The following is a 16,926-nucleotide window of genomic DNA, read 5'->3' on the forward strand; positions in this document are numbered from 1 at the left end:
AATTCAAGGCCTGCACCTTGATCTTGGGTCCTAGGACTTGAGCTCAAAGTCTGGGCTTTGAACTAATGGCCTGCTACTTCAACTGAGACTCTGGACCTTGAACTCAGGCTTGGGAATTGAAATTGGGTCCTGGTCCTTGAACTCAGGGTCTGTGATTTGAATACAATGCCTCAGACTTTTAGACATTGCCTGGGACTTTAATTCTGGACCTGGTATATGAACTTGTATCCTGGATCTTGAACTCATAACCTGAGCCTTTAATTCAGTCTGGGACTTGAACTCATAGACTTGAACTCTCCTCCTGAGACATTAACTTGGGATCTGAAACTAGAATCGTAACCTGGGCTTAAACAGCCTGGGACTTGTACTCATGTCCTGTGTCTTGAACTCGGGATCTGGACATGAAATTCAGTGGGGGGGGGGCAGTATTTTAACTGGAACTCATGTCCTGGACATTGAATTCTGGCCCTGGGCTTTGAACTCAGGGCCTGGACCTTGAATTCAAGGCCTGGATATTTAACTTGAACTCAGGCCTTGAACTCATGGCCTGAGATTTGAATTGGCACCTGGACTTTGAACTTGGGGGTTGGATTTGACCTCAGCACTTTGGCCTTGAACTCAAAGTCTAGGACTTGAACTTTAGGCTGCTCATTGAATTCTCAGCCTGGGCCTTGAACTCTGGACTGGGGCCCTGAACATTGAAATCTGGTTCCCGGAACTTCAACTTGGCACTGGTCCTTGAACTAATTACTGGGTCTCAATCTTGGGGCCTGAGATTTGATCTCCTGGCCTCGACCTTTAACTAAAAGCCTGGGTCTTGAAGATTGGGCCTTAAACTCGCAGCCTGGGACTTGATGTCAAAACCTGGGTCTTGAAATCTAAACCTGGGCCTTGAACTCATGGCCTGAGCCTTGAAATCCTTGCTTGGGCATCGAGTTCTGGGCATGGGAATTGAACTCAGTGTCTGGGACTTGTACTTGGTGCCTGGGCCTTTAATTCAAGGCCTACAGATTTAACTCAGTCCCCAGGCCTTGAATTCAGGCTTGGGACTTGAACTTGTAGTCTGGGCCTTGAACTTGGGACCTTGCCCTTGATCTCACTGGGTCTTGAACTCAAGGCCTTGCCTTGAACTGTTGGGCTAGGACTTGAACTCAGGGTCTGGAAGTTAAACTCGAACCTTAGTCTTTGAACTCAGGACCTGGGTTTTGAGTTCACAGCCTGGGCATTAATTCATGGCCTGGAACTTGAGCTAAGGACCTTGACATTGAACTCATAGTTTGTGCCTTGAACTCTGGGCCTGGGATTTAAACTCAGGGCAAAGGTCTAGAATTCCCATCCTGAGGCTTGAATTATTGGTTTGGGCCTTGAACTCTTGAATTGGGACTTGAATTCAGGACCTGGGACTTGGAATTGGGGCTTGAAATTAAAACTCAGGGATGAAACTAGAACATGTAGTCTGGGCTTTGAACTTACAAGTCAGGCCTTGAACTGGGGGTCCCATCCTTGATATGGGGACCTGGGCATTGAACTTCCAGACTTTGTGTTAAATTCATAGCCTGGCCCTTGAACTCACAGACTGGTACTTGAATTGGGTCCCTAAACCTTGAATTTAGGACCTGAGTCTTGACTTTGCAGGCTTGGCCCTGAACTTGGGTCCTGGATGTTGAACTCACAAATCGTAACTTGAACTCATGGACTGGGATTTGAACTGAGACCCTGGACCTTGAACAAGGGGCCTGGGCCTTGAACTCACAACCTGGGCATGGAATGCAAGACCTGGGCCTTGATCTCAGGGAGCGGAGCTCATTTCCCACAATGCTCTGCTGAGGGCATGGTGCTATTCCCATATATCTCCACAGGGTGGCACCATAGAGCTCAGTTCCCACAATGCTGTGTTCTGGGCTCATAAGTTGTTCATAAGGTGTGCTGGGGCCCACCCATCTCCACAGGATGGTTAAAAGAGTACTCATTATTCACAATGCCCAGTGGGCAGCTGGGTTCTTTGCCTGCGTATCTCTACCAGGAGTCACCAGAGCGCTCATTTCCCACAGTGCCCTACAGATGGTCCCATGCTATGCCAGCATATGCATGGGGTGGGGCTGAAGATCTCACTTCTAACAATGGCCTGCAGTTATATGTCTGTAATTCGACATGTGGTGGGCCAGAGAGCTAAGGACGAGCAGGACGCTGGGTGCTATGCCCACAAATGGCCACACCTTGGCACCAGAGGCCCACAGAATCCAGAAATGTGTTTGGCCCTTGTTTCTGCAGAGTATTTTCCTTTGATTGTTTTGAGGGATCATTTCAGGAAAGAGGGACCTTATTGTCCTTGGCTGGCCATTCCAGGTGTCCCCTGCTCTGCTCAATCTCTCCTGTTCTGCCTGAGGCCTCACTATGTTTAGAACAAATTTTGTTTCTCCATGAGTTACTTTCCATTCTCCCTATTAACATAGTTGAATATATAGTAGTTCACTTAAATACTTATCAGTATAATTACTATGACCACCAAGAGGCCCAGGGGTGCAATTCTCTCCTGGAGCCACGAGTGGGTGGTACAGAACCACAGTTGCAGAACACAAAAGTGATATGCTGACCAGTGTACACCAGGTGGCTCCATCCTACCCACACAAACATTCAATGGTTTTGCAGCTGTTGTTTCCAGTGCATTGATTTTCAATTGTTACAGAAATGGGCCCCATTGCCTTAAATTTCATCTTATTATACCTGTGGGCCTGGCCCCAAATGCCTCATACCCCACCCTACATTTCTTCCTAGTGTCACTGTCCCTCCAGGTGCATGTGCACCAATCTGGGGAGCCTAGACAGCCCCCAGCACAGGTGTCCTTTGGTACCAGTAAAATTCCTGATACACATATCCCAACTCCTGTATATATGCCAACCCCTGAGCACGTTCTGGTATTACAGGTACCTAGTAGTACACATGGGCATGCTGGTGAGCCTGAACTTTCTAGTGCGCATGCGCAGACCCCAGTAACACTCACAGCCAAGCCCTTACTAGGGTCCAGGCACATGATGGTGAGCATGAACCTCTTAGTGAGCATGTGCATGTCCCTGCTTGTCAAGCTGATGTGTAAGAGTGCAGGTACACCAGGTCTGCTGGTTCTGTTGTTGTGCTGTGAATGGAGCTGATGTGGACCACCTGCCTCCCCAAGCTACCAAGCACAAGTGTTCTGATGTGTTCACACCAGCTGATAACAGGCAGACCCCCTGCTGCACAAGTGACCCATGTATCGCAAGCATCTGCCTCTGCATGTAACTCCCTGATACTTTAAGAAGGGACCAGGACCTTGAACTTGGTGGAGGAGGGGGACTGTTGGATTTCATTTTGGGGCCTAGGACTTCAATTTGGTTCTGGGCATTGAACTTATGGCCTGGGCCTGAAACTCATGGCCTGAGCCTCAAACTTAAAGCCTGGGATTTGAACTGTGGGCCTTGGCCTTGAATTCACAACCCAGGCCTTGAAATTGGGACCTGGGCCTTGAACTGGGGTCTTGCACTTGAACACATAACCTGGGCCTGAAACTCTGGGCTTGGATATTGAACTTGAGACCTAGACCTTGAACTCACACCTTGTACCTTGAACTCACTCATAGACTAGTACTTGAACTAGGGCCTTGAACCTTGAACAAGGGGCCTGGGACTTGAACATGGAGTCTGAGCCTTGAACTCAGAGCCTGAGCCTTGAACTTTGAGTCAGAGCCTGATGGCTGAGCTGTGAATGGGGCTGCTGTGGAGCTTGCACCTCCCCAAGCTAGCAAGTGCAAGCTTTCTGGTGTGCTCACACCACCTGACAACAGGTGGGCCCCCTGCTCCATGTGTGCCCCATATCCTGAGCATCTACCTCTTCATTTACCTTCCATGTAACCCATGTGCTCTGGGACCATGAGCTTGCTGGTGCTCATGAATCTCCTGTTGTGCATTCTGTTTCTGGAGACCAGATTATGCTAATGAGTACAAATATCCTAATGTTTTACCCAAAGTGGTGCTCACCATTGCGCATGGGCTTTCTGAAGACGGAGTTCCTAGACACCTACATGGATAGACACCTGGACACCTACTTGGAGGTCTATATTGGAAGACACCTGGGCAACTACCTGGCCCTGCACCTGTGGTCTTTCCCTCTTCCCCCTCCTCTCCATCTCTTCCTCCCTCAACTATTCTTACTTTTCCCCTTCTCACCCCCTCATCTCTTCCTGCTGGTTGCTCCTCCTAGTTGTCTACCCCTCTACTCTCCACTTCCTCCTCCTCCTCTTCTCCTCAGGCTCTTCTCTGCCTATGTTACTTTTCCTATGTTCCTCCTCCTCCCCATCTTATCCTCTTTCTCTCCCTCTCTGCTTCCACTTCCTCTTTTCCTCCTTCCCACTTGTTTCTGTTCTCTTCTCACCATTCTTTTCCTTCTCCTCTTTCACTTCTTCCTTCTCCTTCTCCTCCTTTTCCTAAGTCTTCCTTCTTCTCCCTTTTATTCCTCCCCTTTCTTTCTTCTTCTTTTCCTTCTCCTCCTTTGTGTTCTTTGTTTCCACCTACTTCTTTTTGTCCTCCTCCTCCTCTTTCTTGCTACATTTTCTGCCAGTCCAAAGACTTGAACTCAGGACCTGGGCACTGCCCTGAGCTTCATTTGCTCAAGGCTAACATGAGCAACAGCACAACTTCCAGTGTTTTCTGTGTATAGTAGTAATGAGGAATCAAACCCATAGAATTTTGCATGCAAACACTCTACCAATATGCCATATTCCCAGCCCTTCTTTCTTGCTTCTTCCCTCTCCTTCTCTCCCTTTGTCTTCCTCTTCCTCCTTCTCTTCCTCATCCTTCCCCTACCCATCTCTATCCTCCTACTCTTCCTCCTCCTTTTCTTCTTTCTTCCTCCTTCTCCTCCTCTGCCTTTTTATCCTCCTCCTCCCCTCTTTCTTCTTCCCTCCTTCTTTCCTTTTTCCCTCCCTTTCCTTTGTCCCTTCTTCCCTTCCTTTCTTTTTCCCTTCTTCCCCTCTTTCCTTCCTAACTTCCATCCTTCCCTCTTTCCTCCCATCCTTTCTCCCTCCCTACACTTCCTTCTGCTTTCTTCCTATTCTTATCTATCACCTACTCATAGCATCCATTCCCATATCATCCTTGTTTCAGTTTCCCTCAACCCCCATCCCAGCATGAAGATCTGAACGCTAGCACATGGCCTGGAACTTGAACTTGGAGCTACAATTGGAACTAATGGCCCAGGTCTTTAACTTGAAGCCTAAGACTGATCTCACAGCCTGGGCCTTGATTCAAAGCCTGAGTATTTAACTTGAGGCCTGGGACTTGGACTGGGGCCCTGGACTTTTAACTGAAGCCTTGGACATTGAACTTGAGGCCTGGGCCTTAAATCTACAGCCTGAGACTTGAACTGGAACCTTCAACCTTGAACTCAGGGCTTAAGCCTTGATTTCTTGACCTGGTACTTGAACTCATGACCTGACACTTGAATTCAAAGCTTGGGCCTTAAATTCCCAGTCTGTACCTTGTCAAAGCCTGGGAATTGACTTTGAGGCCTGGGCCTTGAACTCGGGTCCCCAGCCTTGAACTCAAGGCCTGATACTTGAACTCACAACCTGGGTCTTGACCTCTCATCCTGGTATTTCAGCTTGAAGCCTAGGACTTGAACTGATACTCTGAGCCTTGAACTCTCAGCCTAGGCTTTGAACTCTCAGCCTGGTTCTTGAATGCAGGGCCTGGGACTTGAATCCAAGGCCTATGCCTTAAATTCAATGCTTAGGCATATAACTCAAGGTCCAGTCTTTGAACTATGGTCCTGGAACTTGAACTTATGCCTTTGGACTTGAACTTCAGACCTGCGATTAGAACTCTCACCCCAGGCCTTGAATTGACAGCCTGACCCTTGAACTCTGCCTGGTCTGGGCCTTGAATGTGGGACCTGGGCCTTGAACTCACAACCCTGGTCTTGAACTCAGGTCCTTGCCTTAAACTCTCAGCTTGCAACTTGAATTTAAGCCCTGGAGCTTGAACTTCGGTCCTGGGCCTTGAACTCAAACCCTGGACCTTGAATTGGGATGCTAGACTTTGAACTCAGGGGGTGAGCCTTGAACTCAGGACCTCAGTTTTGAACTTGTGGCCTGATACTAGAAATGACCACCTAAGATTTCAACTCAGTGCTTGGGTCTTGCACTCATGTCCTGGGCCTTCAACTCATGGCCTGAGCCTTGAACTTACAGCCTGGGCCTTGAATACCCAGCCCTGGTCTTGAACTCAGGTCTGTGCCTTGAACTCAGGGCTTAGGCCTTGAATTCTTGGCCTGGAACTTGAACTCAGGTCTTGGGATTTGACCTTGTACCTTGGTTCTTAACTCACAGCCCAGGCCTTGAACTTGAGTTCTGAACCCTGAATTCAAAGTCTGGGCCTTAATCATGGAGCTTGAGGCTTGAACTGGAAACTTGGACCTAACTCTCAGGGCTGGAGCCCCAAGGACCTTGAACTAAGGTCCTGGGACTTAAACTCAGGGACTTGGCCTTGAGCTCACAGCTTGGGTCTTGAACTCCCAGTCAGATACTTGATCTCATCCATAGCCTGCAATTGAACTCAAGTCCTGTGGCTGGAACTCATGGCTTAGGCTTTGACTTCCTAGCCTGGGCCTTGAACTCAGGTCTGTTCCTTGAACTCATGATGGGGAACTTGAATTCACAGCCTGAGTCTTGAACTAGGGACTTGGGCCTTGAACTCTAGACTTGGGACTTGAATTCACAGCCTGGGGTTAAATCTTGGGGCTTGGGCCTTGAACTCAGTGCCTGGGCCTTGAGCTCAGAGCCTGGGACTGAAATTAAGGTCTGGGCCTTGCATTCAGGGGCTAGGCCTTAAATTTTTGGCCTCAAACTTGAACTCAGGGCCTGGGACTTGACTTGTATCCTGGTTCTTGAACTCACAGCCTGGCCCTTGAAATTGAGACCTGAGCCTTGAACTCAAAGCCTGGGCCTAGAACTCAGTGCCCAGGGTTTGAACTCCAAGCTGGTTCTGAATTTCAGGGTCTGGGCATTAACTCAGAGCCAAGGCCTTGAGCTTACAGCCTAGGCCTTGAACTCACAGCCTGGGACTTGAACTCAGGCCGAGGCCTTGAATTTGAGGCCTAGGCTTTGAATTATTGTCCTGGGTCTTGAACTCAGGGCCTGGGACTTGAACTTGCACCATGGCTCTTGAACTCACAGCCTGGTCCTTAAACCCAAGACCTGAGCCTTGATCGCAAAGCCTGGGGCTAGAACTTGTGCCTTGAAGACTTGGGGCATGAACTTCAATACTGGGCTTGAGCTTTGACTTCACAGCCTGGGCTTGAGTTCAGTGCCTGGGGCTTCAATTCATGGCATGAGCTTTGAACTTATATCCTGGACCTTAACACTCAGCCTTGGTATTGAACTCAGGTCTCAACCTTGAACTCATGGCCTGAGCCTTGAACTTATGACTTAGGCCTCAAACTGGGCGTGTACTCAGGTCTGGTCCTTGAACTCAGTGTTTTGGACTTGAATCCTCACACTAAGCCTTGAACTAGGGACCTAGACCTTGAACTCGGGCCCTGCGATGAGAACTCACAACTTAGATCTAAAAATTTGGCCTGGGCCTTGAACTCAGAGCGTGGGCCTTGAACTTATGACTTAGGCCTCAAACTGGGCCTTGTACTCAGGTCTGGTCCTTGAACTCAGTGTTTTGGACTTGAATCCACACCCTAAGCCTTGAAATAGGGGCCTAGACCTTGAAATCAGGCCCTGAGATGAGAACTCACAACCTAGATCTAAATAGTTGGGCCTGGGCCTTGAGCTCAGGACCTGGGCCTTGAACCCAGGACCTAGGCCTTGAACCCAGGACCTGAGCCTTGAGCTCACAGCCTGAGATTTGAACTCATGGTCTGGGACTCTACCTAACAGCATGTACCATGAGCTTGGGGCCTAGGAAATGAATTTGAGGCCTGAATCTTTAACCCACAGTCTGGTCCTAGGCCATGAACTCAGTTCTGGGCCTTGAACTTGTGGCCTGGTCCCTCAAACTGGGGCCTGGGACATGAAGTCGAAGCCTGGGCTTCTACTCAAACTTGGGCCTTGAACTCAAGTCTTGAGACTTGAATTCACAGCTGGGCTTTGAACTCTGGGTCTGGGCCCAGAACTTGGGACCTGAGTCTTGAACTCAGGGCCTGGGCTTTGAACTCAGTTCTGAAAAAGATGAAGGAAGAAATGGAGTAGGAGAGAGGGAGGGAAGGAAGGAGAGAACAAAGGAAGGGAAGGGGGAAAGAAAGAAGGAAGAAATGAAGGAAGACAGGAGGGAGGAAGAAAAGGAAGGAAGAAAGGAAGAAATGAAGTAGGAGGAAGAAGCTCAGTCTTCTGACACAGAATGAAGAAGAGGAAAGCCTAGCCTGTTGTCCTCTGTGCTGTGGGATCCTTCCAGAACCAGATGTCATCCATGGCCCCTGGGAGTGAAGGTAGGGCAGTGATCCTGGCCATCAGCTCATTCTGCACAAGAGGTGGCCAGTGTATGTACAATTGTGTGCATGCACATGTGTGTCTGTGTGCATGTGTGTGTCAGGGCTGAGGATTGCAGTTTGAAGCCAGCCTGGGACAGGAAAGGCCATGAGACTCTCAACACCTATGAATCCCCCAAAAACCAGTAGTGGTGCTGTGGCTCAATCAGTAGAGGTCCTGCCTTCAGCAATAAAGAAGCTCAGGGATAGTGCCCAGGGCCTGAATTCTAACCCCAGGAGTGGCAAATAACAACAACAACAACAAAACAATAATAATAATAGTAAAAACAATAATAACAAAAACAATCACAATATAACGAAAGATACAATAGCAACACTTAGCAGGCAGACCTAGTGCCTGGCACATATTTATAATCCCAGCTCTGTGTGTGGTCTGGAAGTTAAAGACTACTGGGACACAAGCTGGACTCCAAGCTATTCTGCATGGTCAGTTCAAGGCCAGTCAGGGCTTGATCCAGCCACAGACCCCTTCTGAGTTAGGAGGGTAGGCGGGTAAATAAATTTAAACAAATGACAAGGAGAGGGAAGGGGAAACAGAAGCTGCTGGTGGATAGCTTGTTGACTACCTTCTCCAGAGAGTGTGCTCAGGGCCTTGGCCAACAAGTTCCCAGGGCCCCAGGCAAGAGTAAGGGGACAGGGGACTAGCAGATGCCCTTCTCCTCTTCACTGTTCTCCTCTACCACTATTGCCCCAAATGTGCTGAATCACCATCTGGGGCATAATGCCATGCCACAGCCCTTACAGACTTGGAAGACTGAGGACAGCAGGAAGACCTGGGCCAGGTTCAGTATGGCCGGGGGTGGCGGGGGGAAGAGGTGAAGAGGGAGGAGGGATGGTAAGAGATACTTGACAATGACTGGAATGGAACAAGATTGAGAGCTTTGGGTCTCATCACAAGACCTATTCTGTTCATAATGACCACTGGCACAGATCTGACCTCACTCAGAAAAAATGTGTTGGTCAATTGTTCAGATGGTGGGTTTTTTAGTTGCTTGGTGGGTTTTTTAGTTGCTTGGTGGGTTGACTGGGTGGTGTGGTTAGTGGGTTGGTTGGTTGATTGAGTCGTTGTTGGGTGGGTTGATTGGGGATGGTTGGTTGGTGAGTTGGTTAGTTGATTGTGTTGTTGGTGGGTGGTAGTAATATATAATAATGTAATATAAAATAATAAATAATATAGAAATATTTATAAAATATATGTATGTAGCATAAGCATATATGTACACATTTACTTAAAATATGTTCATATATTTATATTTCATGAGCAAACACACACATGTATTTGTTTTAGATATCTGGGTTTCCCTACACTTTTTTCCCTTTCATGATAACCTCATCCTAGTCTACAGTCATGACCCAGGCTGACCTCAATTGGTTCCTCATGCATGTTCTCGTGCACATGCTGGTGTCTGGATGCATCTTATGTAGAACAAGAGGCCTTCGCTGATGATGCTGAGTGCCCAGGTGTTGATAAATAATAAAAAATATACTGTAATAAATAGTAGATAATAATAAGTAACTTATGGCTCCACACATCCATCTTAGGGGATCACACAGAAGCAGGCAGGCACAGGATAAAGATTGTTATAAAGTTTATAAGAGGAGCCATATTTCCTCCAAGGGGGAGCACATGGCCTTCATCCCCATCCAGGTAGCAAGAATGTCTGGGGGATAGGAAATAAGGTACATTGGAGTTGAGGTGGATCTGGGTAGAGAGAGGGAGGGGCCAGTTTTATGGCAGGAACTCCAAGAATGGGAGGGGGCCCAGGTGTGTGTGGAGCTGAGGACCAAAGCTGAGCATAATATTAATATTCCTGGCTCTGTTGTTTAATAAGAATAGGGGGTAAAAGGCCAGGGGTTATGGGCAGAGGTCATTCTTCTGAAGCTACTGCCTGCTGTAAAGGGGCAAAGTAATCAGGTGTCTCTGGTCAGCTGTGAACTGTCCAAGAAGCATCTGGTTGACATTTGGCTGGTAAAGTTCTTCCTTTTTCCATGGCAGTACTTATCTAAAATGTAAGACACAATTAATAAAAGGTAAATATTGTTATTAGTACCCCCAGAAAGGGATAGGCCATGGAGGCATTGATTTCCAGAAGGGGCCATCAAAGATCTGAAATTGCCTTTTCTGCCTCAGATTGGAGACATAGAATTGTACCTGCTTCCTGGCATCCTGGAGAAGGGGGCGTAAGACTTTTCTGCTTTAGGATCAATCACAGTAAACTGAGGAGAGGGTAGCAGAAATATTTAAATGTACCAGAGCCAACAGATGTCTTGGGCTCTTTTTGCTACTTCCTGCTGGACTGGGGGCATCGAAGAATCCCTGGAGTTGGGATATTTAGGGTCTGGGTCTGCACTGGACAAGAAAGGGCAGTGTAAGTGATGGCTCTGGTTGGCTGTAGGAACAGGATGGCCTTGACCTGTTTCTGGGAAGGGGATGTAATCCTGTTGAAAGAGACTTTTGGAAAGATCAGGCAAAAAGCTAACAAGGTAACAAGGTCAGTTACCATGAACAGCATAGGAGAACACATATTGGCCATTGGCCAGAAATGTTTCATTTGGTGTATAAAGCCCAGTTTGTAGCCCATTACAGGGAAGGTAAAATAACTGGACTCAGGACAAGAAGGTGGAAAGGAGTGTCTAGGGTCTTTTGGGTAACTGGGTAGGGGAGAGTATAATGGACTGGTTGGGAGTACCAGTCAGCAGCTACTATAAATACAAATACCAGGTAACAAAGGCTTTCTGTCCAGTTTGAAGGTAGACAGGTATGGACATTAGATGGGTAAGAAACTATTTCTCTTGATTTCATAGCTCTGATAAATTTTGAAAGGGCATGCATAAAGTGACTTCATCTCCTCTTACTCCTCTCCATGTTTTTCCATCATCAGGACTGACTTCCTGGTGAGTTTCTTGGTGTCTATTGCTAGGATAGTTTGTCCCAGTTGGCATTTATGGTTTGGACTCAAGGCCTGGGCACTGTCCCTGGGCACTTCTGCCTAAGGCTAGTGTTCTACCACTTAGAGTCACAATGCCACTTTCAGCCAGCCTTCAGTTGGATATTTAGAGGTGAGTCTGGAGCCAGCCTCCAGCCTGGCTCTGTGCTGATTAGCTGGGAGATGGAGCTTTATAGGGATTCTTTGTGACTGGGATGGCTTTGAACTGTGGCAAAAGGAGTCTTTGCTACAAAGCCCTCTTTAGGGGCTGGGAAGGTGGCTCAGTGGTAGAGCGCTTGCCTTGCATGCTCGAGGCCCTGGGTTCGATTCCTTAGCATCACATAAGCAAAAAGAAAAAAGCCGGAAGTGGTGCTGTGGCTCAAGTGGTAGAGCACTAGCCTTGAGCTGAAGAGCTGAGGGACAGCGCCCAGGCCCAGAGTTCAGGCCCCATGACAGGACCCAACAAAAAAAACAAAAACAAAAACAAAAGCACTCTTTATTTCCAAGTAAAGCCACAAGGAGATCAATGAGGTTACCTGTAAGTTGTTAACAATTGGCTAACAATTACTTGTCAGAGTTTTTTAAATAAAACCTAGTAGATGTTTTTAGCCTGCAATCTAAGTACCACCCACTGCCTCTGGGCTTATATACAACATTTAAACTTTTACAAATATACTGGCCTTTTCTTGGGCTATGGCAGCATAGCCTATTTGACACCATGGCTTATAAAGCATTTTCCGGCTGGCAGAGGAACCTGATTTCTAGTGGCCCCAATAATTCCTACCTGTGTAGGCCTTTAGACAGATCTCAATAGGGATATACTCAGTAATAGATGCTTTTTAATAGAGGAATTCAACCAACTAGGACTTTGTGTAGATACTGGGGGGGTTGGGATTTAAATTATTTTTTTTACATTATACAATCTTAGCTTTTACTACCCACTATCACAGATGGCTGGCAAGTTTTTGCCCAGTTAGACAAACATAGGTGTTAGGCATGTTTAAAAACTATCTTTCCACGACCTCCTGGCTTTGATCAATTTTTTGTAGGGCAAGCTCAAGTAACTCAAGTTCTGATACCATTTTTGTCAACTAATCAATTGTTTATAATTGCCTCTGGATGTTTAACATTGTCATGGTCCCCAGAGTGCCTTTTTATGTTGGATAAATGTATCTTTGGTGTTTTTCTTGGTCAGTTGCTGGACTTGAACTCAGGGTTTGAGTGTTGACCCTCAGCTCTCTAGCTCAGCCACTATGAGCTCCCAAGCAACTCGGCTTTTGATCACTCTGCTGGTGTAATACATGGACCTGGGACCCCCAAAAGACCACCAGAGACCACGACCAATGCAAACAGCAAAAGAGTCATTTATTTGCAAGCTCAAGCTTGGTCCTCCATGCACGCAGTAACTGGTGACGAAGAGGCCCCAAACCTAAAATCAGCATGACTTTTATAGTATTGAACAAACAAGTTTAGGGGATTTCCACACAAGCAGTTACACAATTAGTAAATTTTTACAGAGATTATACTATTGATCCACGTTTGACAGTTCTATGGTTGCAGACCTGTTCTGTTCTGTTCCTGGAACACTTGGTACTTTTAGCAGTTATTCTGCTTTCTCCTGACTGGCTGTTACTAGGAGTAGACAGGGTTGATGGCTATTGGAGGTTTTTGCAAGAATTTTTTTCTTTCTTTTATTTTAATTGTGAAAATACTATACAGAGGGGTTACAATTACATGGGCAAGGTAATGAGTACATTTTTTATCAAGCATTGTTGCCTCCTCCTTTGTTTCCCCTTTCCATCCCCCCACAACCCCCACCCAATCCTTCACCCCCAACCAAAGTTGTAAAATTTGTATTTTGACATAACAGCTTGTACCTCTCATTGTTGCAATGGGTCCACCTGTATCCCTATTTAAACAACTTGTTTTTTCCCTTCCCCTCCACAAATTATACCAACATCAAATGTAATGAAAGCAGGGATTATACCGTGGGGGAGGGACATACAAAGCAACAAAGAAATCATCTTAAAAATATGTTAGAAACAATCGCAGGAAAGAAAAAATATTGAATAATTATCTTGGTGTTCAGTTCACCTAACATCAACTTATCTGACTATTTCTGCTTGTCTCAGACATATACTAGTTATTGCCAATAAGGAAAATCATGGGACCAATGTTTCTTTAGTCTTGGCTTACTTCACTTAATATAATTTTTTCCAAGTCTTTCCATTTCTTAACATATGGGGCAATGTCATTCTTTCTGATTCCATTGTGTATATATACCACATTTTCTTGATCCATTCTTCTACTGAGGGCATCTGGGTTGGTTTCATATCTTAGCTATGGTAAATAATGCTGCAATAAACATGGTTGTGCTTTAGTATGGTCTTGTTTGTGATCATTTGGTAAATGCCCAAAAGTGTGATTGCTGGGTTATAGGGGAGCTCTTTTATTTCCCTTGGGGTTATTCTGAGGGCAGCCTAGCACAAGATGATGGGGCCAGTAACACCAAAATGGTGTTACTTTGGCTCTTCATTCCCTCCTCTTTGAGAAAATTGGGGGCCAATCATGGTCCCCTAAGTGCCATAGTGTCAAAAGGGACAGCTCTACTGACACTACATCCTCAGACAAAGGTTGATATTGTTGCTGCTCCACCACCAATGTACATTATTTACCCACTCCTTTACAAATGTCACCAGTTTGTTTATCACACAAGGGCCTACAGTAAGCACAAGCAGAAGTGTAATAAGTGGGCCTAATAGAGTAGAAATTAAGGTTGTTAGCCATGGAGAGTAGTTATACCATGATTCAAACCATCCTTCTTGATGTCCTCTTTCCTTCTGTCATCTAGCTAACTCTTCCCTCACTCTAGCTAATGACTCCTAATGGTTAGCATGAAAGCAACATTCTTCTCGTAATACCATGCACAACCCTCCTTGTTGTAGGAATATCAGGTCTAGCCCTCTTCTATTTTGCAACATAACTTCTGCTAACAAGTTATGGGATTTCTGGAGAAAGTCTATGGGGTTTTCTAGGTCCTTGATATCATCATCTATTGCTGCCTGTAGGTTTGCGTAGGATGCTTTATGCATGACCAATGAGACTACTCCAGTGCCTAGTCCAGTCAGTCCCAACATGGTCCCAATGGTAACAAGGGCAGTAATAGTTTCTCTCTTTATCCTATGAGGTGGTCAAGCTCCAGACACTCACAATAGGACCACTTCCTCTAAGTGATAGATTAACCATTGGACCAACTGTAAAAGTACACAGAAACTGTTTGTATGGTTTAAAACCCCAACATGTACACAGGGAGTTAATCCTGTTGAGCAGGTCCACCATTCATTTTCTGGATGGACTACATATCCCTTCTGCTTCTCTCCCAGTGTAGAGGTATCGTTACACAAATGAGAATACTGGGAGTATACCCTTCCTACGCAAAGCCCATTTCCAGTAACCTACTGGAGAGTTAACTTTACATTACTTTTTTGTTGCCACTGACATTTGTTAACATCTGAAGTGGTGGAGAAGTTGCTTGTAACTGCTATGCTGTCATAAAAGGGGAACAGCATGTCATAGCACATCCGGCAAGATTCTGTGTTATGTGGGCAGCTTTGATTCAGGACCGCATAGGTATTAACTAATAACTTCCATAAGGGGGCCCCCAAGTATTGTTCTTGCTCGCTTTCATGCTCTGGCCTGTGCGCCCGGCACTGTTTGAGCTTGGATGTTAGATTTGATGTCACTTCGGGGTTGTGAGTAAACAATAGACTTGATAGTATCCACTCTGATACATCCTTAGTCCCCAGGTCTGGCCTGCTTACCAGTTAACATACCTTATTCCTGCTTCAGTGAATTGGATCACTACTGGGTTACACATAAATGAGGAACAAGATCTGGTCAAAGGTCCATGCAACCCAGGCAAGTCCTTAGGAGTGTCACCTTGGGTGACAGTAGTCAGGTCGTTTTCCTGGCAATCCAGTAGCCAGTCCCTGTAGTTTCACAACCCCACAATTTGCAGTAGAACTCGTCTGCCCCTCTACAATTTTTTATTTCTATTTCTTCCTTCACCCGGACAACAAAAGGGAGTCCATTTGAAGTCAGCTTATTCATAACATGCCTGCAACTGGGTCCTCTCCCTGTTACCTGTGGGATAGTGTAGCCAGCTCCTTGTTTACCACATTCAGGTCCATCTCTGGACTCGTTCCACCAATCTCCAATATCCCAGATGCCCACAACCAGCTGGCATATATCAAATTATAGATCGGCCAAACTTGTCCTTTTGGAGAAACCACAAAGATAGGGTTAACTACTTCTCCTGATCCTGTCTGTATTATCATCCAGGTTAAGTTATAAGGATGGAGACTTCCACCAGCCTCACCTAGCATACCCATATAGACCAGGCTAGTAAGATACAAAATCATCATCTTTGCAAGTTGCAGCTCAACTTAAACTTGAGGGGGTTTGCAGTCTTTTATACTTGCCACTCTGGCTCAGTTTCTGAAAAAGAGTTCTCTACCACTGCACAGAAGTCCGCTATCTTGGCCTGTGAATAATGAATCCAGGAGGCTATCCTGTCAATTTTTAGAGCAGTGGGGGTAGTAAGGATCATCACAAAGGATCCTTTCTAGTGGGGCTCCAGCGACTCCTGTCAGTGTCTTTTCACATAAACCCAGTCTCCTGGATTGTAGCAATGAGGCTCTGGAGGGGGTCCTGTTTCATACACAACTTTCAGGAGAGGACACACCTCCTGGTGTGCCCACTGTAGGCTTGGAGGGAAATTGAAAGCCCACAATCAGCCTCTGTAAGTAAATGCTCAGACAAGTTTGGGATAATAGGTGCAGGGGTTCCAAACATGATCTCATAGTGAGTTAGTCCTAGTTTGTAAGTAGAGTTCTGTACCATATGAAGGGCGAAAGGAAGGAGAGCCACCCAGTCCCTGCCAGTCTTCATGGTCAATTTGGATAGGGTCTCTTTTAGAGTTTGAATCATTCTCTCTATCTGTCCTGAGCTCTAGGGTCTGTAAGCTCAATGCAATCCACCCCCAGTAAGAAAACTAATTCCTGAGTTACTTTAGACACAAAAGCTGGTCCATTGTTTGACCCTATCATAGTGGGGAGGCCATACCTGGGTAAGATGTCTTCCAGCAGCTGCTTGGTTATCACCTGGGCACACTTGGTTGGGAAGGCATCCATCCATCCTGAATATGTATATACAAACACTAGCAAATACCTATATCCATATTTTTAAGGCTTTACCTCTGTGAAATCTATCTTCCAGTAGACTCCTAATCGTTCTCCTCTCATCCTGGTCCTTGGGTTTGTCGAGTGCTGGGTAGCATTGGTCAGTTGGCAAGCTTTGCAGTTGGCTACAATTTGTTCAATCTTTGGGTTTGCACTTGATTTTAATGTTGGCTTGGTGCAGAAGGTCTCCCATTCTTCTAGCTCCCATGTGAGTTGAGTGATGAATCTTGAGCAGG

The sequence above is a fragment of the Dipodomys spectabilis genome, unplaced genomic scaffold (assembly GCF_019054845.1).
Source record: "Dipodomys spectabilis isolate Male_0828 unplaced genomic scaffold, ASM1905484v1 ptg000120l, whole genome shotgun sequence".
Taxonomy (NCBI): Eukaryota; Metazoa; Chordata; class Mammalia; order Rodentia; family Heteromyidae; genus Dipodomys; species Dipodomys spectabilis.